We start from the raw sequence: 17497 nt of genomic DNA on the forward strand, positions 1-17497 counted from the left end.
ATAACATAACCTAGAAAGTTACTTGAGTCTGATGGAACTCACATTTCTCAAGTTTACAAAACAGGCCGTTCTCACATAGTCTCTGAAGAACCCGTGTAACATCAGAACGATGAGCCTCAAGAGTGGGTGAGTGTATGAGGATGTCGTCTAAGTACACTACAACACACTGTTGCAACATATCTTGTAGGACATCATTAATAAATTCCTGGAAAACAGCAGGAGCATTACATAGGCCAAAGAGCATTACAAGATACTCATAATGCCCGCTCCTGGTGTTAAATGCTGTTTTCCATTCGTGGCCCTCCTTGATCCTAACAACATTGTACGCTCCTCTCAAATCAAGTTTAGTAAAGACCGTACTGTAATGAGCGGAATAGGGTAAGCATTCTTAATGGTAAGACGATTAAGACCCCTATAATCAATGCATGGTCTTAACTCGCCACCCTTTTTCTTCACAAAGAAGAAGCCAGCCCCTGCAGGAGAGCAGGACTTGTAGATGATCCCCCGCGACAGAGCATCGGCAACATACTCCTCCATAGCACAATTCTCTGCAACAGACAGAGGGTAAACCCGGCCCCGAGGAGGAATGGCTCCAGGTTGCAGGTCTATGGCACAATCGTAAGACCAGTAAAGAGGCAACGTACCGGCACGCACCTCGTCAAAAATGTCTAGGAACTCTCGGAACACCTCTGGCAATTGAGAAACCGAAGAAGTGCACAAGACTTTAACTGGTTTCAAAAGACAAGTGGAAATACATTGCGGGGACCACGACAAAATTTCGAACCTGCGCCAGTCGAGACTTGGATTGTGCTTTTGGAGCCAGGGATAACCCAGAACAACCAGAAAATCAGGAGAGTTAATCACCTGGAACTGGAGGGTTTCAAAATGGAGAGCCCCAACAGCCATGGACAACGGAGCATTTTCATGAGTAACGAGTGTGGGCTGAAGGGGCTTGCCATCAATGGCCTCAATAGCAAGTGACCGAGGCAAAACAGGAATGGAGTGCTTTGATACAAAATGAAATAGCCAGCAGCACCGGAGTAAACAAGAGCCTGGGTGACTATGGAGGAGTCCACCCAGGAAAGGACAACCGTGACCAAAGGTTTCTCCTTAAGTGGTTCCAGGAACGAGGATAAACCACCCAAGGTCTGCCCCCGACCGGACCTTAGGTGTGAGTGTTTCCTGGCCGTGTATGACAAGACTTCAAAAGGTGGCCCTGTAACCCACAATAGAGGCAGAGCCCCTCCCTCCTCCTAAAGGCCCTCTCCGCCGTGGAGAGACACGTGAATCCCAACTGCATCGGCTCAGCAGTACCTGGTGACTCAAGACCAGGAGGCATGGGAGGAGAGGGAGGCATGGGTGGGAACGAACACGTAGGAGACAACGGAACAGGAGACTTCCTCAAGCGCTCCTTGAAAGAGGGCCTCTCTCTGAGTCTGATGTCAATTAGGATCAAAAAAGACACCAATGCCTCAAGATCCTCTGGTAAATCTCTGGCAGCAACTTCGTCTTTAATCGCATCAGAGAGCCCATGAAAGAAGGCAGTAACAAGGGCTTCATTGTTCCAACCAACCTCTGCGGCAAGCGTACGGAACTCAATAGCATACTGAGCAACAGATCTTGTACCTTGCTGAATGGACATGAGTTGTTTAGCAGCAGAGGAGGAGCGAGCCAGAACATCAAATACCCTTCGAAAGGAGGCCACAAATTCAGGGTAATTTGAAATCACAGGTTTATTTGTCTCCCACAAGGGATTAGCCCAGGCAAGAGCTGTGTCAGAGAGTAACAAGATGAGAAATCCCACCTTAGCTCTGTCAGAGGGAAACGCCTGGGGTAATATATCAAAGTAAATGCCCACCTGGTTCAAAAACCCTCTGCACTGAATAGGATTGCCTCCATATTGCTGAGGTAGAGGTGCAGAACCGGACATGCTCCTGGTAGGACTAGGTGCTGCAATGGAAACAGGAGAAGCCATAACTTGTGGGACACTTTGGTCCAAATGTGCAGTGCATTATTAGCACCATCAGGATTCATGGCCTTTGCGTAATGTCAGGGTGCCAGGAATCAGACTGAGACGAGAAGTGCAAAAATAATCACACCTTTATTAATAGCAAAAAATAATAAAAAGTCCACAAGTCAAATAACAAGCCCAGAGTCAAAACCAGAGCTGGTCGTCAGAAGAGTCGAGTCAGGAGCCAAAGCGAATAGTCAGATGAGCCGGAATCAAGAAGAAGGAAAACAGCAGAGTCAGGAACAAGCCAACGATCAGGAACCAGGAAGGACGTCAGACAGCCAGGTAATACACAGGAACTCTCACAAACAGGTCTGAGACAACGCAAAGGCAAAGCATACTGAACAGAGGCCCTTTAAATAATAAGTGATGACATCACAATTCTGAGACTGCATCCTGTCTCACACAGATGTTGCACACCAGTCTAGCCATAAAAGAAAGTGCAGGAAATGAGCAGCATCCCCCGCAATGCACCATAGTCAGCAAGAGAGGTGAGTAAAATGGCTGCCAGCAGCACATGGCAAACAAAACAGGGAAAAAACCCTGACAAAGTGGAAGTTAGCTTGTGACGTCTCTGGTCTGTAAGGAATATACTCATAGATATCAAGTCTATTATAGTAACCAGGAATTCCACCCTGGTACTGGGAATATGAGAACTCTTTTTTTAAGTTTATCTTCCACCTATGAGATCGAAGAAGAAAAAGAAGAGATCTTGAATGGTCGTCTGCCAGACGATAGGATGGAGCCTAAACCAGAATATTGTCCAAGTATGGCGCTACTGCTATACCTCTGTTTCTGGCCACTTCAAGCAGAGCCAATAGAACCTTCATAAAAACTCTTGAAGCAGTAGTTAGACCAAACGGAAGTGCAATAAATTGGAAGTCCTGGTCCAGGAACGCAAATCTTAGAAACTTGAAGTGTTCCTTGTGCATTGGAACGAGAAGGTAAGCATCCTTCAGCTATAGTGGTTCCTGAACTAAGGGAAGGATGGACCTTATCATCTCCATCTTGAACGAGGGAGCAGGTAGGAATTTGTTTAAGCACTTTAGGTCAAGGATCGGGCAGAAATTTCCCTCCTTCTTTGGAACCACAAAAAGGTTTGAACAGTACCCCAGACCTCTTTCTGCAAGAGGTACCGGAACAATGACTCCTAGGGAGGAGAGATCCCTCATGCACTCCAGAAAGGCTTCTCTCTTTCCTGGCCTTAAAAACAGGTTTGAGACTTGATACCTATCTTGTATCCCTGTGCGATGACCTCCAGGACCCACGGGTCTTGCACGTCCCTAAACCAAGCATCTGAAAAGAGCGACAGTCTGCCCCCTACAAGATCCAGAGCCGGATCGGGGAACACCCCTTCATGCCGGTTTTGTACCCTCTAACGCATCATAATCCTCCATAGCTTGCGTAACAAAGCAGACTATTTTTTACTAAGAAAAAACGGCACCTTTATACCCCCAATGGCTGGGGCACTCACCACCGCCTATGACCCAAGCCAAACAGAGAAACCACTTCTTCTCTGGTAAACCACACAGTCAAGAAAGAGGAAATGAGTGTGACCACATCTAGTCACCTGGTGCGCAATGCAGGACCGCCCCTGCTATACTAGTAAAAAAGTGCGCCAAGCCTTTCAGGCTGCGCAGCTCCCAAAACGAAAGTGAAAACCCTGTACATTCCAACATCTGCCTGAGCCTCATCTCACACATGTCGCAGCATAATCAAATAAACTTATGTGATTAATTCTCACTGTTCAATAATCCCCCTCAGGAGATATTAACCCTTCATTCCATATAGATAAAAAGAGCCACACTGTGACCCTGTCTTCTTGCGTTATCATATGTATATAAAAAAAATGAAACAATCTTACCGGAATCTATGCCGTGGAACAGAAACACAGCCTCTCAAGTTTGACAGTCTTGTAGCATCGCTCCTGACATAGACTTGAGTGATGGAACCAGACAGTGAAACTCATCAAATGTAAGGAGTGTGCCCAGGCGCCAGCAATACGAAGGCTAAGGTAAAAAGTATGGTTAAAATTGTAATTACATAAAAGATATTTTATTAATACAAAGTAAAATCAAATTTAAAATAAGTATACAAATTTACAAATGCATGGATCCACGCTAAATTAACATAAAAACATGGTAAATAACAGTCAATACAGTAGAAAAAGCTGGCGGGGTATGCTTGTACAATAGGTGATGTGTATAAAAACACTTGTGGATTAATTACAAGGTTTTAATTTCAAGGTTTTAGTCTCAATGTAGTGTCACAGAAAAAATGAATCAAACGTGACTCAAAAGTGTCCTAAAAAATATAAATTGGGTAAAGGTGTAAAAAATCCGTAAAAAATGTTAAAAATGTGAACAAATCCAACTCAAAAAAATCAAACTCAAAAAAGAGACTCCGAATATCCGATCTGAATGAGATATAAAGTGAAATAGATATAATGTCTAGAAAAAAATAGATAATGTCTAGAAAAAATAGCAGAGCTGCAACTGTGTTTCAAACTGCAAATATCCAAAACAACAGAAAAAATAAAAAAGTGTCAATCCTGAGAGGTGATTTGGTGTAAGAATTTAATCCAAAATAAGGTGGTTTTAGTGCTTGTCTCTTGGTTCCTAGATGCCCCTAGAGGCTCTGGCCTCAATGTAAGTTTAGATGGTGTGAAGAAAATGGTGGAAAAAGGAAAAAACAGACAACTTGCTGCAAAAACGAGCTTGCTGAAAAAAACCTGTGGGAAAAGAATAAAAATGCAATGTGTAAAACAATCACAATTACAATCTCCTATTGAAATAAGGCTTACCAGGTCAACGTGTTTCGGCCCTCTCTGGGCCTTTATCAAGACTGGTATTTAGAAGGATTTGGTAGCCTTTTATAGCTGTTGGTAACATATTACCGGAAATGGTCGAAGTTAGCCGTTTCCGGTTTAAGATTATGTTCTAATCTTAAATATGGATATAATCGAGCATTTGAGCATAATGGCTAAATAGCCTTGTGTAATATAGATAACTTATTAACTCAAAAAGGCTTTCAAAAACCTTCATGTGTGAGTTAAAAAACCTCCGTGCATGTTTTACAATTGAAAGCGATACCGCTTGACGTCACTTCCGGTGGGTATTATTGCAGCTCAGATTCAAAGCTGCGTAATAATCTAATTGTAGATATGTTTACACTTTATCCATGTTGAGATCTATTAACGATCTTGCTTTGTAAGATATATAATATATATATTCTTGGTCGCTTTGCCATAATAAAACTATTTTGTTTTACAATTTTTTGTCTAATATGAGAAGCCCCATTGGTCGTGACGTCGTGCCTTAGTATTGTCGATGCGCCTGGGCAAAAGACTGTCTCCCAAAATAGCCATCAACAAAAAAATGCAAAAGAATAACTAAAACCAAATATTGTGGCGAAATGTAAGCCCTGATCATCCACCAAACTTCATCTTAGTGTAACAGCTATCAATATCGTAAGAAAACTTCCTGTTATGACTATAGCCCAAGTGATGTTTAGTAACGGATAAAGAATATGTCTTACGTAATGAGCCTTGTCAGGGCTTCCATTCTTTAAATTTTGCCACAATATTTGGTTTTAGTTATTCTTTTGCATTTTTTTTGTTGATGGCTATTTTGGGAGACAGTCTTTTGCCCAGGCGCATCGACAATACTAAGGCACGACGTCACAACCAATGAGGCTTCTCATATTAGACAAAAAATTGTAAAGCAAAATAGTTTTATTATGGCAAAGCGACCAAGAATATATATATTATATATCTTACAAAGCAAGATCATTAATAGATCTCAACATGGATAAAGTGTAAACATATCTACAATTAGATTATTACGCAGCTTTGAATCTGAGCTGCGATAATACCCACCGGAAGTGACGTCAAGCGGTATCGCTTTCAATTGTAAAACATACACAGAGGTTTTTTAACTCACACATGAAGGTTTTTGAAAGCCTTTTTGAGTTAATAAGTTATCTATATTACACAAGGCTATTTAGCCATTATGCTCAAATGCTCGATTATATCCATATTTAAGATTAGAACATAATCTTAAACCGGAAACGGCTAACTTCGACCATTTCCGGTAATATGTTACCAACAGCTATAAAAGGCTACCAAATCCTTCTAAATACCAGTCTTGATAAAGGCCCAGAGAGGGCCGAAACGCGTTGACCTGGTAAGCCTTATTTCAATAGGAGATTGTAATTGTGATTGTTTTACACATTGCATTTTTATTCTTTTCCCACAGGTTTTTTTCAGCAAGCTCGTTTTTGCAGCAAGTTGTCTGTTTTTTCCTTTTTCCACCATTTTCTTCACACCATCTAAACTTACATTGAGGCCAGAGCCTCTAGGGGCATCTAGGAACCAAGAGACAAGCACTAAAACCACCTTATTTTGGATTAAATTCTTACACCAAATCACCTCTCAGGATTGACACTTTTTTATTTTTTCTGTTGTTTTGGATATTTGCAGTTTGAAACACAGTTGCAGCTCTGCTATTTTTTCTAGACATTATCTATTTTTTTCTAGACATTATATCTATTTCACTTTATATCTCATTCAGATCGGATATTCGGAGTCTCTTTTTTGAGTTTGATTTTTTTGAGTTGGATTTGTTCACATTTTTAACATTTTTTACGGATTTTTTACACCTTTACCCAATTTATATTTTTTAGGACACTTTTGAGTCACGTTTGATTCATTTTTTCTGTGACACTACATTGAGACTAAAACCTTGAAATTAAAACCTTGTAATTAATCCACAAGTGTTTTTATACACATCACCTATTGTACAAGCATACCCCGCCAGATTTTTCTACTGTATTGACTGTTATTTACCATGTTTTTATGTTAATTTAGCGTGGATCCATGCATTTGTAAAGTTGTATACTTATTTTAAATTTTATTTTACTTTGTATTAATAAAATATCTTTTATGTAATTACAATTTTAACCATACTTTTTACCTTAGCCTTCGTATTGCTGGCACCTGGGCACAGTCCTTACAATTGTTTCTCACAAGGTGATAGCTAGGTATCACCGCCACAGGCATATAAGGTACAGTTGGCGCTGGGATACACTTCTACTTTAAGTGAAACTCGTCAACACTGATTGCTTAGGAGCTATTAATACAAGTCTGAATGCGTTCGCAGAAAGACTCTCCCTGCGACTCCAGACTAACATTCGTCAATGCTTTCACTGAGAGGCTGACAAGACTACTTAAAACTCCAGTCCCATTTAGAAGGGCAGATACCCTCCATAAGGAACTCCTCCGAATCTTTTGACACTTCTCTGCCAACCTCCTGTGACGAAAGGCAAAGAATGACTGGGATATGAGGGAGGTGGGGGGAGTATTTAAGCCTTTGGCTGGGGTGTCTTTGCCTCCTCCTGGTGGCCAGGTTTAGTATTTCCCAACAGTAAGGAATGATGCCATGGACTCTCCTCATATTAAGAAGGAAAACACCATAGAACCCCTGTGTTTTATTACCTCCCAAAAATACCTAGTAAATCCTCCCGGTAGGCCAATCATTTCGGGCATTCAATCATTAACTTCAAACTTATCAGAATACATAGACATCCTTCTCCAGAATTATGTAGTAGCTCTACCTTCCTATCTAAGAGATTCTACTGACCTACTAAGAACTCTGGAAAATATAGAATGGAAGGAAAATTACTTGTTAATAACTTGTGACGTCTGTTCTTTGTACACCAGTATAAAACACAGTTTAGGTTTAGAAGCAATTAATAATCAACTAAAAAACATAATTTATGCTTACCTGATAAATTCCTTTCTTCTGTAGTGTGATCAGTCCACGGGTCATCATTACTTCTGGGATATTACTCCTCCCCAACAGGAAGTGCAAGAGGATTCACCCAGCAGAGCTGCATATAGCTCCTCCCCTCTACGTCACTCCCAGTCATTCGACCAAGGACCAACGAGAAAGGAAAAGCCAAGGGTGAAGTGGTGACTGGAGTATAAATTAAAAAATATTTACCTGCCTTAAAAACAGGGCGGGCCGTGGACTGATCACACTACAGAAGAAAGGAATTTATCAGGTAAGCATAAATTATGTTTTCTTCTGTTAAGTGTGATCAGTCCACGGGTCATCATTACTTCTGGGATACCAATACCAAAGCAAAAGTACACGGATGACGGGAGGGATAGATTTATACAGAAGGAACCACTGCCTGAAGAACCTTTCTCCCAAAAATAGCCTCCGATGAAGCAAAAGTGTCAAATTTGTAAAATTTGGAAAAAGTATGAAGCGAAGACCAAGTTGCAGCCTTGCAAATCTGTTCAACAGAGGCCTCATTCTTGAAGGCCCAAGTGGAAGCCACAGCTCTAGTAGAATGAGCTGTAATTCTTTCAGGAGGCTGCTGTCCAGCAGTCTCATAAGCTAAACGAATTATGCTACGAAGCCAAAAGGAAAGAGAGGTAGCGGAAGCTTTTTGACCTCTCCTCTGCCCAGAGTAAATGACAAACAGAGAAGACGTTTGTCGAAATTCCTTAGTTGCCTGTAAGTAAAATTTTAGAGCACGGACTACATCCAGGTTGTGCAGTAGACGTTCCTTCTTTGAAGAAGGATTTGGGCATAAAGAAGGAACAACAATCTCTTGATTGATATTCCTGTTAGTAACTACCTTAGGTAAGAACCCAGGTTTAGTACGCAGGACTACCTTATCCGAATGAAAAATCAAATAAGGAGAATCACAATGTAAGGCTGATAATTCAGAGACTCTTCGAGCCGAGGAAATAGCCATTAAAAATAAAACTTTCCAAGATAACAACTTTATATCAATGGAATGAAGGGGTTCAAACGGAACGCCCTGTAAAACATTAAGAACAAGGTTTAAACTCCATGGTGGAGCAACAGTTTTAAACACAGGCTTAATCCTGGCCAAAGCCTGACAAAAAGCCTGGACGTCAGGAACTTCTGACAGACGTTTGTGTAACAGAATGGACAGAGCTGAGATCTGTCCCTTTAATGAACTAGCAGATAAACCCTTTTCTAAACCTTCTTGTAGAAAAGACAATATCCTAGGAATCCTAACCTTACTCCAAGAGTAACCTTTGGATTCACACCAATATAGGTATTTACGCCATATCTTATGGTAAATCTTTCTGGTAACAGGTTTCCTAGCCTGTATTAAGGTATCAATAACTGACTCAGAAAACCCACGTCTTGATAAAATCAAGCGTTCAATTTCCAAGCAGTCAGCTTCAGAGAAGTTAGATTTTGATGTTTGAAGGGACCCTGTATCAGAAGGTCCTGTTTCAGAGGTAGAGACCAAGGTGGACAGGATGACATGTCCACCAGGTCTGCATACCAAGTCCTGCGTGGCCACGCAGGTGCTATTAGAATCACTGATGCTCTCTCTTGTTTGATTCTGGCAATCAATCGAGGAAGCAACGGGAAGGGTGGAAACACGTAAGCCATCCTGAAGTCCCAAGGTGCTGTCAGAGCATCTATCAGGACTGCTCAGATGAACCGGATCATGCAGGGAATACAATGAGTTGCTGACTGAAATATTTGATGCGTAGTAAAAGCGCCAAAAAACGGCCCCTCCCCCTCACACACAGAAGTGAGGGAGAACAGAAACTGTCAGAAAACAGATTAAGCAACTGCCAAGTGGAAAAATAGTGCCCAAAGATTTATTCACTCAGTACCTCAGTAAATGAAAACGATTTTACATTCCAGCAAAAACGTTAAACATAATCTCTAGTTATTAAACAGCTTTATGTACTTCTTACAGTGTAATTCTAGTGAAGTACCATTCCCCAGAATACTGAAGTGTAAAGTATACATACATGACATTATATCGGTATGGCAGGATTTTCTCATCAATTCCATTGTCAGAAAATAAAAACTGCTACATACCTCTATGCAGATTCATCTGCCCGCTGTCCCCTGATCTGAAGTTTACCTCTCCTCAGATGGCCGAGAAACAGCAATATGATCTTAACTACTCCGGCTAAAATCATAACAAAAACTCTGGTAGATTCTTCTTCAAACTCTGCCAGAGAGATAATAACACACTCCGGTGCTATTTTAAAATAACAAACTTTTGATTGAAGATATAAAACTAAGTATAATCACCATAGTCCTCTCACACATCCTATCTAGTCGTTGGGTGCAAGAGAATGACTGGGAGTGACGTAGAGGGGAGGAGCTATATGCAGCTCTGCTGGGTGAATCCTCTTGCACTTCCTGTTGGGGAGGAGTAATATCCCAGAAGTAATGATGACCCGTGGACTGATCACACTTAACAGAAGAAAAGGAAAATAACATGCCAGTTGAACAAATAAGACTTTTTACTGAATTGTATTAAATTTATTTTAACAAATAATAATTTTTTGTTTAATTATCAATTTTATCTACAGATTCAAGGGACAGCGATGGGCACCAAGTTCGCCCTGAGTTATTCTAATCTCGTTATTGGTTACCTGGAAGATGTTCTAATCAAAGGTTCCATATGGGAGGTGAACCTGGTGCTCTATCGCCGTTTTATCGAAGATATTTTTTCCTGAACTGAACTGTTCTATATTGAGTTTTATTGCGTCTCTACACTAGCCAGGACACCTGGGGGACTAGCGCTATTGCCTTGCAACTAAAGAGGTATTGGTTTCGGCGGTCACACTCCTGCTGATCCATCTACCTCTCTGCAAGTTTGGCGATTTGAAGCATTTGTCATAGCATATCTGCTTTTGTACCCTTACATTGTGGTGTTATCAAGGCTTATGTGACGCTTTTATATATTTTAAAATAAATTTGTATCCAAGTTTTGCCTAGTGTACTGTTTTCCCATCAGTATAAAGTGGGAGTGTGCATATCCTTGAGCTTAGTCGAAAGCTCCAACAAATGTGAGTAGTCATTTGTTACAAAACAACTACTTCCTCAAAGTGCCGTTACAGATTCACACTATGTTGCAATTTTCTGTTTCCTTTTTTATGGGATCTCACTGAGGAATGCTAACAAGCTGAAAAACTCATCCAGAGGACACAGACATATCCTTGATTCAGAACTTTATTTGGTTTTCCTTTTATGATTTTTGTTATCACATTTATTTCACATTTTGTTTTTTTTGTGATATTCGGTATATTTATTGTAATTGAAATACTGGTGGGGTTAAGAAGATTGTTAAAGACTGGAGAGGAGGGAACACTAATCGACAGTTATTGAAGACAGAGGGTGAGGTTTTTTTACAATTTTATAACCTTTCGGACTCAATGTAGATTTAGATTTAAATGCACACTTATAAAAGAAGCACTAATTAACTTTACTTGAACATTAAATTTCACCATGTTTATTTGCAAGATGTTTCACATTAATGTTTTACAATGTATATAGATTAAATAAATATTTTTTATATATAGAACAAAATTGAAGTTATTTGCAGGTAAATACATTAGATCGTTGCACATTATAATATAAAGAATATGCTGGATTTTCGTAGTTAATCATTTACATTATTGTTCTTAAGTATTTATGAATAGTGTAATGAAAGTTAGATAACTATTATGACATGTATACATTTCACATTTTTGAGACTATTGTTAAATATTTCTTTATTTAAGAGTAACATAAACTTGATGAAATGGTTACCAGTATATAAAATATTCTTTATTTTTATTAGTTAACTTAGATCTTTTTCTATCTATATTTCTATATACAGGGAGTGCAGAATTATTAGGCAAGTTGTATTTTTGAGGATTAATTTTATTATTGAACAACAACCATGTTCTCAATGAACCCAAAAAACTCATTAATATCAAAGCTGAATAGTTTTGGAAGTAGTTTTTAGTTTGTTTTTAGTTAGAGCTATTTTAGAGGGATATCTGTGTGTGCAGGTGACTATTACTGTGCATAATTATTAGGCAACTTAACAAAAAACAAATATATACCCATTTCAATTATTTATTTTTACCAGTGAAACCAATATAACATCTCAACATTCACAAATATACATTTCTGACATTCAAAAACAAAACAAAAACAAATCAGTGACCAATATAGCCACCTTTCTTTGCAAGGACACTCAAAAGCCTGCCATCCATGGATTCTGTCAGTGTTTTGATCTGTTCACCATCAACATTGCGTGCAGCAGCAACCACAGCCTCCCAGACACTGTTCAGAGAGGTGTACTGTTTTCCCTCCTTGTAAATCTCACATTTGATGATGGACCACAGGTTCTCAATGGGGTTCAGATCAGGTGAACAAGGAGGCCATGTCATTAGATTTTCTTCTTTTATACCCTTTCTTGCCAGCCACGCTGTGGAGTACTTGGACGCGTGTGATGGAGCATTGTCCTGCATGAAAATTATGTTTTTCTTGAAGGATGCAGACTTCTTCCTGTACCACTGCTTGAAGAAGGTGTCTTCCAGAAACTGGCAGTAGGACTGGGAGTTGAGCTTGACTCCATCCTCAACCCGAAAAGGCCCCACAAGCTCATCTTTGATGATACCAGCCCAAACCAGTACTCCACCTCCACCTTGCTGGCGTCTGAGTCGGACTGGAGCTCTCTGCCCTTTACCAATCCAGCCACGGGCCCATCCATCTGGCCCATCAAGACTCACTCTCATGTCATCAGTCCATAAAACCTTAGAAAAATCAGTCTTGAGATATTTCTTGGCCCAGTCTTGACGTTTCAGCTTGTGTGTCTTGTTCAGTGGTGGTCGTCTTTCAGCCTTTCTTACCTTGGCCATGTCTCTGAGCTTTTGGGCACTCCAGTGATGTTGCAGCTCTGAAATATGGCCAAACTGGTGGCAAGTGGCATCTTGGCAGCTGAACGCTTGACTTTTCTCAGTTCATGGGCAGTTATTTTGCGCCTTGGTTTTTCCACACGCTTCTTGCGACCCTGTTGACTATTTTGAATGAAACGCTTGATTGTTCGATGATCACGCTTCAGAAGCTTTGCAATTTTAAGAGTGCTGCATCCCTCTGCAAGATATCTCACTATTTTTGACTTTTCTGAGCCTGTCAAGTCCTTCTTTTGACCCATTTTGCCAAAGGAAAGGAAGTTGCCTAATAATTATGCACACCTGATATAGGGTGTTGGTGTCATTAGACCACACCCCTTCTCATTACAGAGATGCACATCACCTAATATGCTTAATTGGTAGTAGGCTTTCGAGCCTATACAGCTTGGAGTAAGACAACATGCATAAAGAGGATGATGTGGTCAAAATACTAATTTGCCTAATAATTCTGCACTCCCTGTAGTACTTTTATTGATATCTATTGAAAACGGTCTATTAATTAATAGTATGCCATCAATTGTAAACCGTCACCCAAGAGATATGGCAAATTAAAAATGTTCAGTTAAATATCACAAACCACTTAAAACAAGTGGCGCCTGTTTAAACAAAACAATATCCTTTTTATTTAATTGAAACAATGTCCCTTTAAGAATCTGGATGAAAAGAAGGAGTAATGGGTATAAATAGAGAGAACATCACCTGACTAACTCATCATGCAAAAAGGCCATTCGAGCTGAAACGTGTTGATGAGAAAAGATGAGGTGTTTTAACATTATAGAGTTTTAACAAGCAACGAAGTGATTCAAATCAGAGCACTCTGAAAACTAACAGCTGCATATTGGAACTTACAGCCGCATATTGGTACAACCAGTTACGCTGACCTTGCCGGTAATCCGCTCTCACCATTGGCCAGCATACTTCCACGTGACTGGAGCTCATGAGGGCAGCGTTTGATCAGACAAAGGTAGACGCTGTGAGTCTGGTAAAGAGCTACAGGAGGTAAGAGCAGTGAAGTGTAAATATCTTCGCATTCCGGTGAGTTAAATCGTTGATATTTGGGGCTGTAAAGATTGCTACTCTTTTCTTGGAACATATGTTAGCTAAAATAACTTCTCCAGCTAACAGCGGAGAATATCACAGATAATAACAGTATACACTGACTATACTTTGGATTGAATTTGGGATTTAACTCTCTCTTTAAAGTTGATATTATATATCCCCTAATATTAATACCCATCAGATGTTAGCGGAATAAAATCAAAAGGATACATACGCATTTTTGCACCTATATAGCATCTGAAACACTACTAAGAAATACTTAAAACCATTCCTGAGTGACCGTACTAGGTACTAAAGTCTCTGTACAGGAATAGATTTTCTAGCACACTTTTGTGTTGGAAACTTATCGATAGTAAGCTTTTCCTTGTTATAGATTACGAGTCTTGCGTTATGAGTAAAAAAGCAGCTTTAAGCCTCATAACGCTGCTTTTTTACTACCGCTGCTATTACGAGTCTTGCAGATTTAGGGGCACCGCACACTTTTTTGGCCATACTGCAAAACAACTTACGCAAATTGCGTATAGTCTTTTTTCTATGGGACTTCCATAGCGCCGGTATTACAAGCTTGTCCTGGGAGGCCAAGAAGTGAGTGGTACAACCTATCTCGTCAAGATTCGTACCGCATTTTAAAGTCAGTAGTTACGAGTTTAAAACTCATAACTAAAGTGCTAAAAAGTACACTAACACCCATAAACTACCTATTAACCCCTAAACCGAGGCCCTCCCGCATCGCAAACACAAAAATAAATTTATTAACCCCTAATCTGCCGCTCCAAACATTGCCGCCACTAGAATAAACATATCAACTCCTAAACCGCCACACTCCCGCCTCGCAAACATTAGTTAAATATTATTAACCCCTAATCTGCTGTCTCTAACATCACCGCCACCTACCTACATTTATTAACCCCTAATCTGCTGCCCCCAACGTCGCCGTCACTATATTAAATTAATTAACCCCTAAATCTAAGTCTAACCCTAACAACCCTAACTTAAATATAATTAAAATAAATTGAAATAAAAATTACTATCATTACCTAAATAATTCCTATTTAAAACTAAATACTTACCTATAAAATAAACCCTAAGCTAGCTACAATATAACTAATAGTTACATTGTAGCTAGCTTAGGGTTTATTTTTATTTTAAAGGCACGTTTGTATTTATTTTAACTAGGTAGAATAGTTAAATAGTTATTAACTATTTAATAACTACCTAGCTAAAACAAATACAAATATACCTGTAAAATAAAACCTAACCTGTCTTACACACTAACACCTAACCTAACACTACAATTAAATACATTCCCTAAATTAAATACAATTAACTAAATTCAAAACAATTATCTAAATTACAACAACAAAAAAACACTAAATTACAGAAAATAAAAAACAAATTGCAAGATCTTTAAACTAATTACACCTAATCTAATAGCCCTATCAAAATAAAAAAAGCCCACCCAAAATAAAAAAAACCTAGCCTAAACTAAACTAAACTACCAATAGCTCTTAAAAGGGCCTTTTGCGGGGCATTGTCCCAAAGAAATCAGCTCTTTCACCTGTAAAAAAAAAAAATACAAACAACCCCCCCTAACAGTAAAACCCACCACCCACACAACCCCCCAAATAAAACCCTAACTAAAAAAAACTAAGCTCCCCATTGCCCTGAAAAGGGCATTTCGATGGGCTCTATTGCGGCCCAAAGCCCTAACCTAAAAATAAAACCTACCCAATATACCCTTAAAAATCCTAACACTAATTCCCGAAGATCCACTTCCTGGGAGAAGTCTTCATCCAAGCGGCAAGATGTCCTCAACAAAGCCGGCAGAAGTGGTCCTCCAGAAGGGCAGAAGTGGTCCTCCAGACGGGCAGAAGTGGTCCTCCAGATGGGCAGAAGTCTTCACCCAGAAGGCATCTTCTCTCTTCATCCTTCCGACGTGGAGCGGCTCCATCTTCATACATCCGGCGCGAAGCATCCTCTTCCAAAGACGACTACCCGACGAATGAAGGTACCTTTAAGTTTCGTCATCCAAGATGGCATCCCTTAGATTTTGCTCTACACTCACTTCTTGTCTTTTAACGCCGGGTTTATAAAAACCTGTAATACCAGCGCTGTAGGTAAGCGGTGAGAATAACATGCAAGTTAGTACCGCAACCCTCATAACGCAAAACTCGTAATCTGGCTGATTGTTATTTCAGCATAGTAATAAAAAACGTATTTAGCTGACCTTTTTTAGGTGCTCCCTTTTTTTGTCTGTAGTCAAATAAAGGATGCCTCAGAAAAATGGATTAGTGATATATCCACCAGGACAGATATTGCCTCACTGAGGAACACAATAGGATTTTTTTAGATATCCAAGTGTAATTAATGCACCACTATCGTAGCATGCATAGTTGAAGAGGTCTCATATGAAGCAAAAATAAGAGTATCTGATGCTGCAATCATTAGACCTAACACTTCCATATATTTGTGAAAAAGCGGTCTGTAACCTTGATCTCCGTTGATCCCTTAAAGAAAGCCGTATTGTCATTACGTTTATAATGTCTCCTAGAAAAGAGAAAGAAGGAGAAAAATAACTATTTGGGGTATAGATTATCCAAACATGTCTACAAAGAAACAATATTAATCTATTGGTATGAGATACAGCAAAAGGTAAACATGGAACCTAAAACAATATATCAGCTAGGTAAGGAGCCACTGAAATACTTAAGCTCTTATTACAGACAAGAGAGTTCCTAGAAACTTCGCAAAATATTGGGAGCTGTTAGAACTTCCAACCTTCAGAAAAACAATATAAAGGTGTTTTAGTCTAAAACTATGAGGGGATCCTAAGGAATTCTGATCTATGAGATGCAGAAGAACCAGATAAGGTAACTTTAGACATAAAACATTTGAGCTTACATGGGGGAGGCACAGCCGCCATAACTTCAGAATTTGTAGAGAGCATATCTTGTAGAAAGCACTCCCTTGTACTAAGCAAACAAAGGGAGGACAGATTCCTTTAGAGGAAAGGGCAGCATTAGAATGGTTAGAATGTATAATGTGATCCATACAAGAATTGCAAAGCTGACCTGGGGTTTAACAAGCTTGCAAAATATACACGTAATTTGTGGAAATAAGTGATCATTGGATCTACCCTCTAAAGCAGGGGTGGGCAGGCTTTTGTAAGGCAAGGGCTACATGTAATTTTATTACAAGTGACGTGGTCACCTAACTAAAAAAAAAAAAATACTAGTCGCTGGATGAAAATTGTATTTTTTTGACACAAATAGGACCTTCTGGCTAATACAGCTTTAAAAATCAGCCGCGCTCTTTAATAATAAATACAGCCGCGCACTTTACTTGCTACAAGAGCTCTGTCTTTACGTCACATCGGGACCATCAAGCAACCTTATCTGTGTACCGCACAGCGCACAATCAAGACGGCTTGGGTCTAGGGCTAGCGGAGTAATCAAGCCTGGAACACATGGGAAACCCTCAGCTCAGGTACAACAATGACAATGAACTATTCTCAGCCAATTATAGACAGACTCATTCTACAAATTCATTTTATTGGCTGGATGCCATGTCAAGTTTATTAGGGGGCAGGTCCAGTTGGCTGCTCTCGATCTGTCCGCTACTAGCTGAAGACTATTGCAAATAGTTGAGACAGTGACAGCAGC

General features: G+C 39.7%; 1 protein-coding gene across 3 annotated transcripts in view; it reads left to right on the forward strand.

Annotated features, from left to right (window-relative positions):
* Positions 1 to 17497, forward strand: part of ACMSD (aminocarboxymuconate semialdehyde decarboxylase) — a 325314-nt gene that overhangs the window by 199108 nt on the left and 108709 nt on the right. The window lies entirely within an intron of this gene.

This window comes from Bombina bombina, chromosome 1 (genome assembly GCF_027579735.1).
Source record: "Bombina bombina isolate aBomBom1 chromosome 1, aBomBom1.pri, whole genome shotgun sequence".
Classification (NCBI taxonomy): Eukaryota; Metazoa; Chordata; class Amphibia; order Anura; family Bombinatoridae; genus Bombina; species Bombina bombina.